Raw genomic sequence first — 7,503 nt, forward strand, 5'->3', positions numbered from 1 at the left:
GTGGTAACGATGGACATTCGGGGAATGACTGCCCCGAAACTTGTGAAGACTGCGCATACCTCAACAACAACAACAACAACAACAACAACAAAAACAACGGGTACCGTCCACAACAAGGAGGCCAGGGGTGGAACCAGCCACGTCCACCTTTTCAGGGAGGTAATAACTACAATCCTTCTTATAATTCGAATTTCAATTCGAACCAACCTCCCTTGAGAGAACTTGTTCTTGGCCAAGTTAAAATCAACGAAAATATAAATAAAAAGATTTTGGTCAATGATAAATCCCTAGAAACTTTAAATGTCAAGCTTGAAACTTTGTCTTCAACTCTTAAAAACTAGTTAAGTTTCAACAAAATGATCGAAACTCAGCTTGCACAAATTGCTGCTTCGTTACCTGCTGTTGAGAGCGGGAAGATCCCGGGGCAACCCGAGTCTCCCGTTGAAAATGTCAGCATGATGTCTACCAGACGGGGTAACTCGTCCCAGAGGCCACCACGCAATAACCATGCAGGCAGGTACACTCCCCCAAGGAACGACGTCTGGGATGGCATGGTGGCAGCTGTGCAAGAGGATCCAGGGGTCCCCATGATCAGCTGCTCGATCTACATCAAACACTTCAAGTGATGCCTTTGCGATCTGGGGGAAGCGTAAATATAATGCCCAAGGTAATATAAGAAGCACTTGAATATCCTGCTCTTTCCCCAACAACCATGCTCGTACAGCTTGCAGATTCAACCATTCGGTATCCTGAAGGGATAGCCGAACACATTTTCGTACGAGTACGAGACTCCTTCGTCCTTGCCGACTTTGTGGTAATGGATATGGAGGGCGACCTCGGAGTCGACCTCGTACTTGGGCGACCTTTTCTAAGGTCTGCCAAGGCAAGGATCGATGTTGGAAAGGGAGAAATCCGTTTTCGTGTCGGAAGGGAGGATCTGTTTTTCAGGTTTAAGAAAAGGGAAGAGCAACACTTCATGATCCAACAAGACAGTGAAGGGCAAGCACTCTAGGGTGCACCAGAACCCCAGCCAGAACACCGACCCTCCACACCTAGAAGAAAGAAGAAAGCAAAGAAGGTGTGGCGGAAGGTCGAGAGTTCGGCCTCGTCTAGTTCTCCAGGACGAGACGACCAATGGTAAGAATGGTGGAGAAAAGTCATGCACGTCGGACTTAAAACGACGCGCTCTTGCCAAAGGTAAATTGATATTTATCTCATATTTGCTTTTCCGCCTTTCCAAATTTTCTTTTCACTTCTTTTGATTTCTCCATTGCATGTTTGAAATTTTCAAAATTGTTCTCTGCATGCTGGAATTTTTCTAGCACTTTTCTCTTTTTACAAAAAGACCAAAAATATTTTTTGAGTTTTAAAATCCTTTGGGAAAAATAATTTGGACATCTTTTCGAGCAAACTTTTGGCCATGCACCATATTTTCGAAATTTATAACAGTTGAGGAAATATCTGGCCAAAGGGGGGCACCAGGGGGCCCACCCTGGGGTCGGCGACGGGTGCCCCCCTGGGGTCGGCGACCCCACAGGTCGGCCGACCCAGGGCCAACGGCTCCTGGGCCCCACCTTCTCCAACGGCTATCTGATCGTTGTGACTGGCTCTTCCTCGGGTGCACTCGCCCAAATTTCTTTAAATAGAGGCCGAGAGAGTGGTGATGAGCTCTCATGCTCACTCTCTTCACTCTCACTCCCTCTCACACATTCTTGCTCGGGTTTCCTTTGGATTTTGACTCAAGTTTGATTGCAAGAACACACTCTCTCTCTCAATTCTTTGCTGCAAGATTGATCACATATTTGGAGGAACAACTTTCGGGTAAAAGTTTATTTTCATTTCACTAACGTAACCCGAATCGAGTTGTTCTCGTTCGTTCTTGTTCGTTCTTGTTGCAAGCATGAGAGGTGTAGGTCAGAAAATTTCCGGAGTTCTCAAGAGGATGACGAGGTTGGGCTCGTCCCATTCGCAGGGCGAGTCGAGCTCTCATCATTCCCCCGAACTTGCACCAACACCGACCACGATGGACTATGAACAAGATGAACAAGAAGAACAGTTTGAGGAGCAAGCTACAGACCCGCAAGCCGAGGACATGGAGATAGATGGAGATGATGCACCGTATCTTGACTTACGAGATGACCGCGAGCGTCAAGCCTACGCCATGATAAAAAATCAAAGTTTTGGTCATACCAGAGCCTTCGATTCGGACCTCCTCGAGAAAACAGGTATGGATGTTGACTTCACTCGTGTTTGGCATGCGGTTGGATGGGATGGTTTTGTGCCCATTGAGGAGAATGGTTCACGTCTCCTCAACATCTAGTTTCTTTGCACTCTTCGGGAGGTGGACGATGGTGTTTCTTTCCGACTTTTTGGAGTTGAACGCAATTTTAATTGGAGAAATTTTAGTCACCTCCTTGGTTTTAGCACGCGCTTGCCAGTTTCCCTTGCAAAAGCTTGCCACGGTTTTGATCGACATGAGTTTTGGGGTTTGATTTCGGGTCAAGTTGTTCATGGCAAGTTTGCACCTCGGTGCAATGACATTCAAAATCTGACTCTTCGTTTAATGCACAAGTGGGTGGCTATCACTCTCTTTCCAAGAGATAATCCATGACCAGTGCGTAACGATGAGATGATCATATTATACGCCATGGTCAACAAGATCCAAATCTCCCCCGCAAAAGCATTGGTTAAGCAATGGCTCACAAATTTTTGGATGACGGGTCCTATTGAATGCACTTCTTTGGTTACCCGCATCGCATCAAACATGGGAATCTTAGACGGGAACCCCATTCCCTTCATTGAGGAGCCCCGTGTTATGATTGATGAGGCGTACTTGGTTCAAGGCCACACACTCAAGAAAGGCTCGGATGACTCCTTGATTTTCTTTTCGCTTGGTTATTGTTAACGGCCATTATTTCACATTCTGGCCGTCAACTTCTCGGGAATAAACAAGCTTTACACTATATTCCATTCATATTTTGTTTAATTCTAATAAGTTCCACGAGTTTTGGATGAGTTCTGATTTCAGGAGAATACATGACAAAAAGGGACAAATTTGGGCCAAAACCCAGGCCGACCGGCCTATCCTAGGCCGGCTGGCCTGGCACCCCTACAAACCCTGCCACATCTTCGATCCAGGGGCATTGTCATGAACTCAAGTGTATCTGAGCCAAGGATTGGACGTCGGTTTGATTGAATGGACCAAAAGGCTTGCACAAGGATCAAAGGCCCCACCATTCAGCGCAAAGACATGTCCAAGTCAGCAATCCACCTCCCTGGAAGATCACAAGCGTCCACTAGCAATGTCGGTGCAACAGAGGGCCGAGAGGAGCCAGAGGGAGGCCGGCCGGCCTGGCCTTGTATGCTTTCGGGCAACGCAAGGTACACCGACTCCAGGAGGCAATCAGGGACGTCCACGCAAAGGCGGTGGCCAGATGGCCAAAATCCTAGGCTGGATGGCCTAGGAGAGGCCGGCCGGCCCCACTCTGCAGCCACTCAGGCTCTGGCTTCACGTGAAGGTTAAGCACAATTGCCACAACCGCCTCCAACCGACGCCACGTGCTTCACCTGCTCAGAACCGACCTTGGAAGGGCTATAAATAGAGCACTCATCCCTCACTTGTAACACACACTTTGGAGCTCATTTCTCTCTTCACTTTCTAGAGTTGGATTAGTAGTTTGGGAGTTAGGGTCGAGTCGAGCTTGCTCGTGATTTTGGAGTCCTCGGAAGTCTGGTAAAGCTCTTGCATCTTTCTTTCGAAGTTATCAATATAAGTTATCTTCTCTACTTTTCTGAGTCAGCTTTACCTTCCGCTTTCTTTTATTTTCTCGAGTCTGAGTGTTCAGCTCGAGCATGGAAGTTTTGTCCTTTAGCTTAGGCTAAGTTATCTCTCTGATAGTCGGGAATTTATCTTACGGGTTTTCTCGCCCAGACTAGAGTATCTCAAGTTAGTGCTCTAGGTTGAGGGGGATTTCTCTCGAAGGCCTTGAGAGAAATCCTAACACTGAGTGCTGACGTGGTGTCTGAGCTTAGTGTTAGCTAGAAAGTGTGTTCCACCCCACGGTACCATTGTGGTAGGCAGCAGGTGGTGAAAGCCCTGTCCGTCCCTTGTAGTCCACCACGTTCGGGTGTTTTCATAGCAGTAGTGCCGACTGTCGTTGGACTCCCTTCTCATCCCATTATGAGTCCTTCCCTGAGGCCGCCGAAGTAAGCTCTTCTTTCCCGAGGATTAGTTAGATAGTTAGTCTGATCTAGAGAGGCTAGCTCGATAGTTCAGAAGTGTATCAAGTGTCTTATCTCGCTCGTTGTCCTCCCAGCTTCTACCTCTCTAAGGAATTGAGTCTCCGTGTGTTACTCGGTCATAGACTGGCCATTTATCTTATCCTTGTATCTGGCTTACCCCGTCTAAGTTAGTCGGTTGATCAAACTAGTACAGTTACCATTCAATTTACGATACTCTTTATCATAGTGCTTCCCTGAGGAAAAATACGATACCTTGGAATACTCCATGGTGAAGTGCTATAGCGGTGATTCTGTGCGCTTGCGGAATTGATATTCTATTGGGGCATAAGAAACACCAATAAGAATTTCTGGCGCCGTTGCCGGGGAAGCAATTGGCTAAAGATATCGTAAATAGTCTGATAGACTTTACTAGTTTGTCACCGCTAATCTTAGCGGGCTTACCATTGCTCTCTCTATCTTCTTGATTGTTGCAGAGCAGTGCATGACCGGTTTCGACTTACCAAGTAACTTCAATCCGAACCCAGAAAGAATTGGGTGAATCGTGAGATGCCACGTCATCCCACCTCAGAAAAGACTTACCTTGCCCATCAGTTTACCATCCACTTCAGCCGCATCATCCATGGCCCAGAAATCTCTTCGTCAGTTCTCAGCCCCGTCCAGTAGCCACATTCCCTCTAGACTGAACCAAGACCAAGCCGGCAATGACGGCTTTGAGCTGAAGACTGGACTAGTGAACATGGTTCAAGCTAGTCCGTTCTGTGGAAAAGCATCCGAGGATGCCAATGCCCATCTCCAGAATTTTCTGGAGGTGAGTAACATCATCAACCCCAAAGGTACTATGATGGATATCGTTCGCCTTCGGTTATTCCCGTTCTCACTGCTCGGGAAGGCCAAGACGCGGTTTTACTCCAACAAAGAGGCTTTCAACACATGGTAGGCTTGTTCAAATGCATTCCTGGCCAAGTACTTCCCGGTGGGCAAGACCAACGCCCTCCGAAATAGAATCTCCGGTATTCAGCAACTACTGGATGAGACCATCCCAGAGGCCTGGGAGCGTCTGCAGGAATACATTCAGGCATGCCCACACCACGGCATGAAGGAGTGGCTGATTATCCAGAACTTCTTCCATGGCCTGAATCAGCAAGCCAAGGACCACGTAGATGCAGCAGCGGGTGGTTCCTTCCTCTCTCTCGATGTTGCGGGAGCGAAGACGCTTATTGACAAGATAGCCTCCAATTAGAGTTGGAGGGGTGACAAACAACCAGCCCGTCCGAGGGGCGTGCATCAGATCGACAGCGCCGATATGCTGGCTGCCAAGATGGATCTTCTCATGAAGAAACTGGAGTCCCCGCACATGGAGGCTAACCAGGTCTCGGAGTCTCGGATGACATGTGAAACAGGTGGCGAGACTGGGCACTCGGGCACATCATGCCCCCTTACTCAAGAGGATGCGAACTTCGTTGGCACCAACAACAATAATCCCAACTCGGGATTCCGTCCTCAGCAAGGTTGGAACTCAAAGCCCATCCTCCCCTTCGGAAATCAGCAAGGTATGAACTTTAATAACAATTTTTTAATAACAATTTTCAGCCTTCTTTAAAAGACCTAGTTTATGGCCAGAAGCAAATAAATGACAACATTAGCAAGAAGTTCCTTGCTAATGACAAAGTCTTGGAATCCTTGGCCTCACAACTAGAGGGCTTTAGCTCTGTTATTAAAAATCAGTTGAGCTTCAATAAAATGATAGAAACCCAGGTTGCTCACCTAGCCTCATCCTGTCCTAATGCTAACACGGGGAAACTGCCCGGGAAACCGGAAGTTCCCTCGAAAGAAAACGTTAATGCGGTGACTACGCGTGGCGGTAAGTCCACACGGGAGCCACCCCTCCCACAGGATGCAGGAACCCGGCGGAAAGCCGTATCCGCCAGCCATACCGAAGCTGAAGAAGAAGAGCAGGAGGAGGCTGTCGACTCCAACACAATTGCAGCCCAGGAAGGCCCCATGGAACCCCCTAGAACTTCACGAGATTACCACGACACAACTGCCTTACCATTTCCGGAACGGATAAGGAAGCCGGTGGCCGACGAACAATTCGGCAAGTTCGTCGAGGTAATAAAGAAGCTCTATGTCAATATACCACTTCTTGATTCTATGCAGGTACCTACGTATGCCAAGTATATCAAAGATATTCTTGGAAACAAGAGGGCGCTGCCCACCACCGAGGTCGTGTAGTGTTGACGCTCCTTAGAGCGCCAATTTACGTACCGCAAGCGCACGGATCGTGTAGCTTTTCCCTTAGAGTATTCCCCCTAGGTTTATCAATCCACGGAACAAGTGTATTACTATGCTTAACTAAGCACTAATGACGTTGGTAAAAGATCTATATTGAGTGATTGAGTGTAAAATAGATCTAATCTAATCTAGACTAGTGAGCAATGATAGGTGTGTGCACAAGATATGAAGAGTATCTGTCCATAGGGTCTAGGATCACTAGAGATGTAATCGCCAAGCAACGAAGAACGGATCTAATCTACTAAAGGTGTGTTCCAAGATCAAAACCTTTCCCTCCCGCATACTGTCACTACACGAGGATAATCGGTAACGAATCAACAAGAACACGATAGTTGATGTAATCTAAGTAAACCATGCAAGAGCAAAGCAAAGCCAAAGCCAAGTCGCGAACTATTAAGCATCAAAGCATCATCAAGAATAATCGTGATAGATCAATCTCATAAAGGATTCGGCAATTACAACTCAAGATCTCCTTACAACCCCATGAACAAGCGAGGACTTTACCCCATGAAGCTAGGCGAAGCGTAGTCGATCATGGTGACGAAATCTCCGGCAAGGGATGGATCCCTTGCTGTCCTCCAACTTGTAGCAGTGCCGAGGGACGATGAGGCCTCCGATGTCGCCTTTCTCTTGTGTCTAACTCAAATGGATCTCTAGAAATCGTCTCTGGATGCTTTCTCTCCGATCCCCCTCTCGATTCTCCTCTTTGATGGCGGATTCGGGGTATTTATAGGCGGATATGGTTGGTGGTTTTGGTAAAACACAGGCTAGGGTTGACGAATACTTCGCGCTGAAGAAAATTGAGGCCGATTGGGCCTCGGAACGGGCTAGGCCGGCCGGCCGGCCTGGGCTCTTTTTGGCCCTTCTCGGCTCCATCTTTCATGTGTGGGTTCTTCTCCTTATTCCTCATCTTAGCCCAGTTGTGACCATGCGTCGAAACATCTCCGAAAATGTCCAATTTCCTGCCAA

The 7,503-nt window shown here is 47.7% G+C and overlaps 1 non-coding gene across 1 annotated transcript; it reads right to left on the reverse strand.

Annotated features, from left to right (window-relative positions):
* Positions 1 to 5,230: 5,230 nt before the first annotated feature.
* On the reverse strand, positions 5,231 to 5,337 carry LOC120639395. The gene has a single exon (XR_005661398.1). It is a non-coding gene; the product is annotated as a small nucleolar RNA R71 (small nucleolar RNA).
* Positions 5,338 to 7,503: the final 2,166 nt, after the last annotated feature.

This window comes from Panicum virgatum, chromosome 6K (assembly GCF_016808335.1).
Source record: "Panicum virgatum strain AP13 chromosome 6K, P.virgatum_v5, whole genome shotgun sequence".
Lineage (NCBI taxonomy): Eukaryota > Viridiplantae > Streptophyta > Magnoliopsida > Poales > Poaceae > Panicum > Panicum virgatum.